Source organism: Jaculus jaculus, chromosome 10, assembly GCF_020740685.1.
Source record: "Jaculus jaculus isolate mJacJac1 chromosome 10, mJacJac1.mat.Y.cur, whole genome shotgun sequence".
In the NCBI taxonomy this organism is placed as follows: domain Eukaryota; kingdom Metazoa; phylum Chordata; class Mammalia; order Rodentia; family Dipodidae; genus Jaculus; species Jaculus jaculus.
Genome location: NC_059111.1, coordinates 15,811,212 through 15,823,297, shown reverse-complemented (window position 1 = coordinate 15,823,297; position 12,086 = coordinate 15,811,212). Strand labels below are relative to the sequence as shown.

Sequence of the window (12,086 nt, the reverse complement as noted above, 5' to 3'; positions counted from 1 at the left end):
CAAAAAAATTTAAAAACTGCATAACTCAAAAAAGATAACTTGAAAAGCCCCAAACCCAGTCTACCATGCCACCCTCCCCCCACCCCCAAGGAGGAGCTGCCATTGTTTTGGTGTGACTCTTTCCCAGGCTTCACTCAGCAAATGGGGGGAACAGGCACTTTGGTCTGCTCACATTTCCATGACCGACTGTCCTGCACACCAGGGCTTTAGACGGTCAGGGCAGTCAGAATTCTGTAGGCAGGGCTGGAGAGCTGGCTTAGTGGTTAAAGTCATTGCTTGCAAATCCTGGCAGCCTGGGTTCGAATCCCCAGTACCCTCGACAAGCCAGATGCACAACGTGGAACATGCATCTGAAGTCCATTTGCAGTGGCAGGAGGCCCTGGTGCGTCCATTCTCTCTTTTTCTCTCTGCTTACAAATAAGTAAATAAAAAAAGTTTTTTTTTTTAATTCTGTGGGCGCAGTATCCCTCACCATCCCACCTTTCCCTGCTGGGCGCTTCGGCTTGGGCACACCCTCCTGGATGCATACCCTAGCCTGTCCCCTTTTCCCTTGCACCAGGCTGATGTCGGATACTAACAGGATTTAATTTCTGCCTTGGCTCACGGTCTCCTCCCTGACCAGCGTCCCGAGGAGACCGGCTCTGCTGAGGGAGGAGGCCTGGGCTATGGGCGGCTCTGCTGAGACCTACTGGCAGCTAGCGGACTGAGCCTGTGAGCTTATGTCCCCAATCTAGACTTCAGGTGGACATAGCCCAGCATGTGGCCATGACGGCAGCCTCACACAGACCCTGGGCCAGGAGATCCAGTCATATTTGTGGTTGTTTGTAGAAAACGAGCCCGGGGATCCGAGGCCTTGGTTCCACATTACACCCAGCAAGAGAAAGCCGTCTAACTTCCCCCCGTGTCATTCAATTTGCTTTGCTACCACGGTTCCGTATGGCTGCTTTGTATCCATGGAACAGCTGTTTCCCAACACATGACGCAGTCCCTATTTGGGATCCATAAATGGTTTATAATGTCTTTCTTTTCTTTTTATTGATACTTTACTTTATGTTTTTTTATTTTTTGGTTTTTTGAGGTAGGGTCTCACACTAGCCCAGGCTGACCTGGAATTCACTATGGAGTCTCAAGGTGGCCTCGGACTCACGGCGATCCTCCTACCTCCGCCTCCCGAGGGCTGGGATTAAAGGCGTGCGCCACCACGTCTGGATATTTTTGTTAATATTTTATTTGTTTACTTGCAAGTAGAGAGAGAGGTAGAAGAGAGACAGAGAGAAGGGGAATGCCAGGGCTTCCAGCTGCTGTACACAAACTCCAGATGCACATGCCTCTATGCGTATCTGGTTGTACATGGGTTCTGGGGAATCGAACCTGGCTGGGCCATTTCTCCAGCCCCTGTAATTTCTTTTTAAAAATGTTTTATTTACTTATTTGAGGGAGGGAGGGAGAGAGAGAGAGAGAGAGAGAGAGAGAGAGAGAGAGAGAGAAGCAGAAATAAACCCTTTCCTTCCTTAAGCTTTGGTCAGATATTTTGTCCTTAGGTTGGCTTCAAACTCACAATCGTTTTGTCTCAGCTTCCCAAGAGCTAGCATTACATGAGTGGGCTATTGGGAATTTAAAATACTCTCACAATGGCTATGTCAATGGTACTAACAGCAGGAATGCGAGAATAATGATTTCCCTACACCCTAGATAGCACAGAATATTATAATATTTTTATTTGCTCTGTTTTTGATAAAATGTGATATCCCATTGTTTTCACACACAAGTCTTGAGTGCCTGGTAAGGTTCATTATGCCTTCATTTGCTCATTTATTTGCTTGTGAATTTCCCAATTATATGAGCTACTCAATTTTTAATGGAGCGATTTTCTTTTTCTTAACAATTTATAAGAGCTGTTTGCATAGTAGAGACATTAACTCGGCGTATTTATTAATTCTTCACCACACTTACTGTTTTCTCTCTACTCTTCATCCATCTACAGAAAGTAAATATTTCTTTCTTTCTCAGAGTAAGAGGAACACACACACACACACACACACACACACACACACACACAGAATGAATATATGGGGCCCCGCCAGGCCTTCCTGCCACCGCAACCAACTCCAGATGCATGCGTCTCTGTGTGCATCTGGTTTTATGTGTGTACTGGGGAATCAAACCTGGGACTAGAAGCTTTGTAAGCAAGCACCTTTAACCGCCGAGCCTTCTCTCCAGTCTAAAAATTAAATATTTCTACTTTGCTTTTTGGTCCCTAGCTAGTCTTCTACCTAGCTGGTTATCTGTGAACAATTTTTTAAAATTAATTTTAAGTTAGCATACAAAATAATGAGTTTTGGGCTGGAGAGATGGCTTAGCAGTTAAGGCACTTGCCTGTGAAGCCTAAGGACCCATGTTCCATTCTCTAGAACCCACGTTAGCCAGGTGCACAAAGGTGAGGCAAATGCAAGGTGGCACGTGCCCACTAGGTGGCGCAAGCGTCTGGAGTTCGGCTGCAGTGGCTGAGGTCCTGGTGCCCTGATTCTTTCTCTTCTTCTGTGGTTGTTATAGCCAGTGTCCCCTTGCCAGTGTTTGGCACACTCTCCTGTTCCTGTTGTCCACCTGATGTTGGTCAGGGGGTGATGCCCACCCTCTGCTCATGACATCATTCTCCCTGCCATGGTGGAGCTTCTCCCTCGAGCCTGTAAACCGAAATAAACTTCTTTTTTCCCCACACGCTGCTTTTGGTCTTGTGATTTCAACCTGCAATGCGAACCTGACTGCAACACCTTCATCCAGCATGCCTGGCTCCTTCCCATTCCAGGTTTCCAGAGCCATCTCTGGAACGGCTGACCTTACACTGCCCTTCCAGGTCTCTCACTGAGGTGTTTTGTTTTATTGTCCTGGTAGGGTCTCACTCTGGCCCACGCTGACCTGGAATTCACTCTGTAGTCTCAGGCAGGCCTCTAACTCACAGTGAGCCTCCTACCTCTGCCTCCAGAGTGCTGGGATGAAAGGCGTGCGCCCCCCACACCCGGCTTGAGTTAGGGTTCTATAGGCCGCTGCTCATAGTCTTCCTGGCCACAGATCCTTTTTTTTTTTTTAAACAAGTATTTTTAAAAGTATTTTTATTTATTTATTTATTTGAGAGCGACAGACACAGAGAGAAAGACAGATAGAGGGAGAGAGAGAGAGAGAGTGGGTGCGCCAGGGCTTCCAGCCTCTGCAAACGAACTCCAGACGCGTGCGCCCCCTTGTGCATCTGGCTAACGTGGGACCTGGGGAACCGAGCCTCGAACCGGGGTCCTTAGGCTTCACAGGCAAGCGCTTAACCGCTAAGCCATCTCTCCAGCCCCACAGATCCTCTTTACAGAGATGGAATCAGCGAATTCGGTAACTCCCTCTCCAGAGACACATGACTGGCTCCCCCTTCCTCTACTGACCCCTCCTCGGTGCCCGCTACCGTACCACAGATGGGGCACACTGAGGCTGACAAGGGGCAAGGAGGCCTGGCTCAGGGCAGACCTGGCTTCGAGACTTCAAGTTGCAGGGCCCCCCCAACCAGGCTGCTTGTCCACGAGGGAATGGCTGTGGGTGCAAGGGGATCTCCAAAAGATCCTGCCCTGTGCAAGAGACCCACCCATCCCCTTCTTGGTCTGAAACTTAAAGCCCGTTTGCCTGGCAGACCTAGGCCTTGGCCAAGACTCGGCACCCCGAGTCTCCAGAAGTCTCCCTGCCCAGCGTGACCCTGTCCAGCGATCCCAACTGAGCCTAGATGTTGTGAGTACAATGGCTGGTGTGGTCTCCGCCTCGGTGGTGGACATAGCAGGACAGGGGTGGACACAGACTGGGGTCCGCTTCTCCGATGTGGAGGGGACACAGTGGAAGCAAAGCTGGCAGCAGACTGGGGAATTCCGAAGCAGCCAGCCCAGGAGGAATGGGGGAGCACGTGCACGGGGGAAGCCCAGGAGGGCCTAGGTTCTGGGCAGAAGAGACCAGAGGTGACGTAGCATAGGTCTGAACTTCCTCCAGAAGGAGGCTTACCCACAGGGGAATGGCCCTGCACCAGGCGGTCTGCGGAGGTCCAGGTGGGCCAGGCTGCGGGGAAGGTTCCTCCCCCCGGGGTAGTGTTTGCCTCAGTCAGGAGGGATGGAATCTTCCTGCCTGGAGTGGGAGTTCAGAGTTGCCAACTGAGCCACAAGCCACACTACAGTTTCTTTCTTTTAAAAGATTTTTTTTATTTATTATTATATTTTTTATTAACAACTACCATGATTGTAAACAATATCCCACAGTAATTCCCTCCCTCAGTCCCACTTTCCCCTCTGAGACTCCATTCTCCATCATAAAATAAATATATTTATTTTTTTATGTGAGAGAGATATACAGAAATAGGTAGAGAGAGAGAGAATGGGCGCACCAGGGCCTCCAGCTACTGCAAACATACTCCAGATGCATGTGCCTACTTGTGCATCTGGCTTATGTGGGTTCTGGGGAGTTGAACCTGGGTCCTTTGGATTTGCATGCAAGCACCTTAACCGCTAAGCCATCTCTCCAGCCCTATAATTTCTTGTGTGTGTGTGTGTGTGTGTGTGTGTGTGTGTGTGTGTGTGTGTGTGTGTAGGCCACAGGACAACCTCATTTTGAGAAAGCATCTCTCATAGGCTTGGAGCTCACCAACTAGGTTAGGCTGGCCCATGAACCCCAAGGATCACCGTCTCAACCTTCCTAGTGCTGGGATGACAAATGCATGTCACATCTCACTTTTTTATGGGGATGACTTCTGGAAAGTGAACGCAGGTCCCCATGCTTGCACGGCAAGCACTGACTAAATTATCTCTCTAGCCTCCAACCCATCACAGTTTTAAAAAATTATCTGAAGCCGGGCATGGGTGGCGCACGTCTTTAATCCCAGCACTCGGTAGGCAGAGGTAGGAGAATCGCCGTGAGTTCGAGGCCACCCTGAGACTACATAGTAAATTCCATGTCAGCCATGAGCTAGAGTGAGACCCTACCTCGAAAAAACAAAACAAAACAAAACGAAAGAATGAAAGAAGCAAAGAGAGGGAGAGAGAAAGAATGAATGGGTGACTGAATGGGTATGCCAGGGCCTCCTGCCACTACAAACAAGCTCCACTCACATCAACACCTTGTGCATTTGGCTTTACATGGATACCTGGGAATCAAACCTGGGACATCAGGCTTTGCCAGACAGCACCGTTAACGGCAGAGCGCACATTATAGTCTCTGGTTGTTCCTGCACTCAAACCCAAGTCCACCTGACTACAAAACCGGGTGCTTGCTTGTCCAAGTTCATTTTGCTCAGTGCAATGATTATGAACATGTATCTAGAAACAAATGACGCTGTGAGCCTCCCTGTCGGCCACAGGTGCGGAGAGGCACAAAGTCATCCTCCAACCCCAGCACCCCGACTCTGGTCTCTTCCTAGTGCACCTTCTCCCCACAAGCCATCCAGGAAGACCTCATTCAGGGAGGCCAGAAACGCCTTCTCGGGCCACTTCCCTGGTTTGCGGTTCCGCCAGAAGCCTCTGCCAGGCGAGAGCAGGAGACGAGAAGTAAGGAGAAGAGGAAGTGCCCCCAGCTGTCAGGAAAGAGCCGGTCGTCTGGAATGCACTCCCCCTTCCTGCACCTGCTGTGCAGAAGGTCAGAACATTGGGGGTGGGGGCTGCTGTATTGCCTCCTCCCCTCCCCGAGCGTCAGCCCCCCCATGCACTGAATCCACATTTCCTTCTTTTTCCTTTCCTTTCCTTTCCTTTCCTTTCCTTTCCTTTCCTTTCCTTTCCTTTCCTTTCCTTTCCTTTCCTCTCCTCTCCTCTCCTCTCCCCTCCCCTCCCCTCCCCTCCCCTCCCCTCCCCTCCCCTCCCCTCCCCTCCCCTCCCCTCCCCTCCCCTCCCCTCCCATCCCCTCCCCCCCCCTCGTCTCTTTTTCCTGTCCTGCCCTGCCCTTTGCTATTTTTTTTCAAGGTAAGGTCTTGCTCTAGCCCAGGTGGACATGAAATTCACTATGTAGTCTCAGGGTAGCCTCAAATTTATGGCAATCCTCCTAATTCTGCCTCCAGAGTGCTGGGATTAAAGGTGTGCACCACCATGGCCTGCTTTCCCTCTCCTTCTCACACCAGCGGTACCCTGGGCAGGGAGCTGAGCTCCCCTGGGGCCTCACTCTTGGTATTTGTATATCCAAGCGTCACCCAATACATTACCACATGCCAGGTGTTGTGCCCACTACACCCAGTATCTGCCAGGGAACTTTCTGCCTTTAAGGCCCTGTTTCACGGTAAGTCAATGGCCCAGTATAGTCATTACCTTCTCGTTGCTGGGACAAAACACCCAACCAGAAGCAGCTCATGGGAGGAGAGGGTTTATTTGAGGCTGGCAGTGTTAAGGGGAAGCTTCATCAAAGAAACTACCTTGGGAGACAGTGCTGCTTCACAGGCCTTCGAGGTGTATAGACATCTATTTTCACGCAAGGCCCATTCACATTCTGCCCCCATCCCTCGCCTTTGGCCCATCCTGGAATTCCAGTGTATGTCATTCTAGTCCTGTTCATTTACAAGAAATGCAATATAGCTTCTGTTTACACCTTGCCTTCTTGCTTGTGTAATATATCTTTTTAAAAAAATATTTTATTTTATTTATTTATTTATTTGACAGAGAAAGAGAGAGAGAAAGAAAGAATGGGTGTGCCAAGGCCTCCAGCCACTGCAAACGAACTCCAGATGCATGTGCCCCCTTGTGCATCTGGCTAACGTGGGAAGCGAACCTGGGTCCTTTGGCTTTGCAGGTAAATGCCTTAACTGCTAAGCTATCCTTCCAGCCCAGTAATAGATCTTTAAATAATATTTTATTAAAGCCTGTATGGTGGTGTATGCCTTCAATCCCAGCACTTGGGAGGCAGAGGTAGGAAGATTACCTTGAGTTCAAGACTACCCTGAGACTATATAGTCAATTTCAGGTCAGCCTGGGTTAGAGTAAAACCCTTCCTTGAACCCTTCCCCCCCAAAATATATAATTTATTTGCAAGCAGACAGACATAGAGAATAGAGACAGAAAGAGAGAGAAATGGGCATGCCAGGGCCTCTAGCCACGGCAAATGAACTCCAGTTGCATGTGTCACTTTGTGTATCTGGCTTTACATGGGTACTGGGGAATGGAACCGAGGTCTTTAGGCTTTGCAGGAAAGCGCCTTAACTGCTGAGCCTTCTTTGCAGCCCCTAAAAGATCTTTTTGACACAGGGTCTCATGTAGCTCAGGCAGGCCTCAAACTCACTATGTATCTGAGGATGACCTTGAATTTCTGATTCCCAAGCACAGGGATTACATAGCATTCCAGGCTTGTGCTGTTTTGGGGATAGAACCTAGGGTTTTGCGTGCACTAGGCAAACACTCCATCAGCTCAGCCATATTCCCAGCCTACTTGCTTAATATAGCTCTTCATGTGCAAAAGTGCTTAATGTTGGTAAAGTTCAATTTACTACCTGTTAATCTTGGTAAGAAGTCTTTGCCTATACTGGGTTAGAAATCAATTATTCAGGCTAGAGAGATGGCTTAGTGGTTAAGGTGCTTGCCTGGGAAGCCTAACGATCCAGGTTCAACTCCCCAGTATTCACATAAACGAGATGCACATGCACCTGGAGTTCATTTGCAGTGGCTGGAGCCCTGGGGTGCCCATTCTCTCTCTCTCTCTCTCTCTATCTGCCTCTCTACCTCCCCCCCCACTTTCTCCAATAAATAAATAAAAATAAAAATTTCTTTAAAAAAGAAAGAAATCAGGGCCAGAGAGATGGCTTAGTGGTTAAGGCACATGCCTGTGAAGCCTAAGGACCAAAGTTTGATTCTCCAGGTCCCATGTTAACCAGATGCACATGGTGACACATGCATCTGGAGTTCGTTTGCAGTGGCTAGAGACCCTGGTGTGCCCATTCTCACTCTCTCTTTCTCTTCCCCAAACCCCTCTGTCTCAAATAAATAAAAATAAATATTAAAAAAAGAAATCAATTATTCTGTGGGCTTCCTGGGAGAATGCATATAACCCTGGGTCCATCAACTGAACCTTAAAGATTTAATCTGCATGGCTGGAGAGATAGCTTAGTGGTTAAGGAGCTTTCCTGGAAAGACAAAGGACCCAGGTTCAATACTCCAGGACCCATGTAAGCCAGATATACAAGGCAGCACGTGTGTCTGGAGTTTGTTTGCAGTGGCTAGATGCCCTGGCATGTTCATTTTTTTCCCTCTCTCTCCCTGACTCTTTCTCTCTCTGAAATAATAAACAAAAATATTAGCCAGGCGTGGTAGCACATGCCTTTAATCCCAGCACTTGGGAGGCAGAGGTAGGAGGATCACCATGAGTTCGAGGCCACCCTGAAACTACATAGTGAATTCCAGGTCAGCCTGGGCTAGAGTGAGACCCTACTTTAAACCACACACACACACACACACACACACACACACACACACACACACATATGAAAGATTTCGTCTGCACACAGTACCAGTGAAAGTGTGGAGAGAATCTAACCCTTCACCGATAGGCCACTGTGGTCAGCACCTGATGAACTGCCAGACCACAGGATCTCAGTGAAAATGGAAAAGGAAACTGGATCTGGTGACGCATGTCTTTAATCCTAGCACTCAGGAGGCAGAGGTAGGAGGATCGCTGTGAGTTCAAGGCCAGAGAGAATGAGGCCCTACCTCAGGGGGTGGGAGAGGGGAGAAAAAGAATCAAAGGATAGAGTTACAAAGAACAGCAAGATGCACGGGCTGGGGAAATGGCTCAATGCTTAAAGGTGCTTGTTTGCAGGAGTGTGGTCCTCAGCTGGTTTCCCCAGGATCCACGTAAAGCCAGATGCACAAAGTGGCGCATGTGTCTGGAGTTTATTTGCAGTGGCTAGAGGCTCTGGTGCACCCATTCTCTCTCAATCTGCCTCTCTCTCAAATAAATAAATAAAATCTGTAATAAAAAGAATCAGTGTGATGAAGAGAGCAGGTGGGTAGTGGGCGGGCTATCTTTATGTGAAAAGAGATAGCAAGATACTCCCTGACTTAAGGCGTCATGTTCTGATAAACCCTTCTTAGGTTGAAAATATCAAGTTAAAATAAGATTTCAGGGCTTATTGAAGGGCTTACACTGTGAGTGTGAGGACCTGGGCTTGATCCCCAGTGAAAAGCTGCACGTGACAACACAGGCTTGTGATCCCGGGCTGGGGAAACAGAGACAGGCCAGCCAGCCAAGCCTATTGGTGAGCTTCAAGCCAATGAAAGACTCTCTCTCTCTCTCTCTCTCTCTCTCTGCCTCTCAGGCTGGAGAGATGGCTTAGCAGTTAAGGCATTTGCCTGCGAAGCCTAAGGACACAGGTTCAATTCCCCAGAACCCACTTAAGCCAAATGCATGTAGTGGCATATGCGTCTGGAGTTCATTTGCAGTGGTTTGAGGCTATGGTGTGCCCGTTGTCTATCTCTGATAAATAAATAAAAATAAAATTTAAAAGGTATTTAAAGCAGAGGCCAGTAAGTTAAAAAGGAGACATAAAGGGAAGAGAAAGGAAGGGAGGAGGATACTTAATAGGTTGATATTGTATATATGTAATTACAATGATTGTAATGGGGAGGTAATATGATGGAGAATGGAATTTCAAAGGGGAAAGTGTGGGGGTGGGGAGGGAGGGAATTACCATGGGATATATTTTATAATCATGGAAAATGTTAATAATTTTTTTTAAAAAAAATTTAAAAAAAAAGATATTTAAGGGCTGGAGAGATGACTTAGTGGTTAAGATACCTGTCTGCAAAGCCTAAGGACCCAGGTTCAATTTCCCAGGACCCACGTAAGCCAGATCATATCAGGGTGGCACATGGTGGCGCATGCACTTGCAGTTCGTTGGCAGGGGTTAGAGGCCCCGGCATGCCAATTCTCTCTCTCTCAAATAAATAAATGAATAAATATTTTAAAAAATATTTTTTAGGGCCTGAGAGATGGCTTAGCACTTAAATGCTTGCCTGTGAAGCCTAAGGACCCCGTTTCGAGGCTCCATTCCCCAGGACCCTTGTAAGCCAGATGCACAAGGGGGCACATGCATGTGGAGTTCGTCTGCAGTAACTGGAGACCCTGGCGAGCCCATTCTCTCTCTATCTGCCTCTTTCTCTCTCTATCTGTGGCTCTCAAACAAATAAATAAAAACAAAAATGTTAAATTTTTTTTTTTTAAAAAAGACTATCCACAAAGTCAGATAGCATCCGAGGAACAATATCTAAGGTGGTCCTGTGGCCTCCATATGCATATGCACACACACACGTGTACCTCCACACAGTCTGCATCCACACATGAACATGTTCATACTCGTATGTGTTTAAAAATACACCTGCCGAACACCAGAGCCCATAGGCATAGCACACTGCTGTGGCTGGCGGGAGGCTGGGGCTGCCAGTCATACAGGAAGAGTGCTGTGTGGACATGGTAGCTCAAAAGCAGCTGAAGTAGAGGGCTGGAGAGATGGCTTAGTGGTTAAGGCGCTTGCCTGCGAAGCCTAAGGACCTAGGTTCGATTCTCCAGGACCCATGTAAGCCAGACACACATGGTGGCGCATGTGTCTGGAGTTTGTCTGCAGTGGCCGGAGGCCCTGACGTGCCTATTCTCTCTCTCTCTCTCCGTCTCTAATAAATAAATAAATAAAAATAAACACTTAAAAAACTGGATAGAAATCTTTCCCCTCTAGAAAAAAAAAGTTGAAGTAGAATTTCTAATGAGCATAGATCACTTTTGCATAGATGAAAAATGTTGTTGAAAGTCAGGTGTGGTGGCGCACGCCTTTAATCCCAGCACTTGGGAGGTGGAGATAGGAGGATCACCGTGAGTTCAAGGCCACCCTGAGACTCCACAGTGAATTCCAGGTCAGCCCAGTCTAGAGTGAGACCCCACCTTGACAAACCAAAGGGAAAAGAATCTTGTTGAGCCAGTGTAAATAAGAACTTTATGTGCACACGTGCGTGTGTGTATATGTGCAGTGTGTGTGTGCGTGCATTCAAGTGTGTATATGTAAATCTCGGAGAAGACATTGCCCTAGGTGCCTCCTAGTGGAAGACCTGAGTCATTGCACCGACTGTGAGAGGCAGTCAGTTTTTTGTTTTATTTTTTTGAGATAGGGTCTCACTCTAGCCCAGGATGGCCTCATATTCACAGTGATCCTCCTACCTCTGCTTCCCAAGTACTGGGGTTAGAGGGGTGTGCCACCACACCCAGCAGGTGACAGACTTCAGTGTGTGTCCTTTGTGCTGGGTGAAGGTTTCCGTGTGTGGAAACAAGTACCTGTGTCCGTCAGTCACGATTCCAGATGGATGGAACTTCTACAGGTGGGTCTTAGGAGAAGGAGCAGAGATGGCCTGCCGAGTCCCCTGTATTGGGGACAATGAGAACCTGTCACCAATTGTGGCCCAATGTCTATTTGTGTGTGGGTGGGTGTAGGTGGGTGTGTGGTATGTATGGCACACGTGTGTGCACATGTGTGTACACATAAAGCCAGAGAGAATGTCGGGTGGAAGTCCTCCACTGCTCCTCTTCCACTTTATCTCCCCGAGGATGAGTCTCTCATTGAACCTTAAGCTCTCCATATTTCAGCCCCCTGTGAGCTGGGGTTACATGTATGTGAGTTTTTTTTTAAAGTTTTTGAAATGTTTTTATTCACTTATTTGCAAGGAGACAGAGAGAACAAAAATGGGTGCACCAGGGCCTCTAGCCACTGCAAATGAACTCTAGACAAAAGTGCCACCCTGTGCATGTGGCTTAAACGGGCTCTGGGGAATCGAACCTGGGTCCTTAGGCTTCACCGGCAAATGCCTTAGCCGCTAAGCCATCTCTCCAGCCCACTTTTTTTTTTTTTTTAATGTGGGTGTTGGAGATTGAACACAAAGTCCCCTGCGTGTACAGCAAGCACTCTTGTCCACCGAGTCATCTTTACTGTCCCTGTGCCCCAGTTTTGCCGGTGCCCTCCAACAACAGGGGCATTTCACAGTGCCAGATGCAGGAGCTCTCTGGACCAGCCTCTCACCCAGAGCCACAAGGAGAAGTTACCAGCGTGGGTCCGGGCTCCTTAC

At 48.2% G+C, this 12,086-nt stretch overlaps 1 protein-coding gene across 3 annotated transcripts in view; it reads right to left on the bottom strand.

The window, feature by feature from the left end:
* Coro2b (coronin 2B) overlaps positions 1-12,086 on the bottom strand; it is a 155,995-nt gene that overhangs the window by 56,566 nt on the left and 87,343 nt on the right. The window lies entirely within an intron of this gene.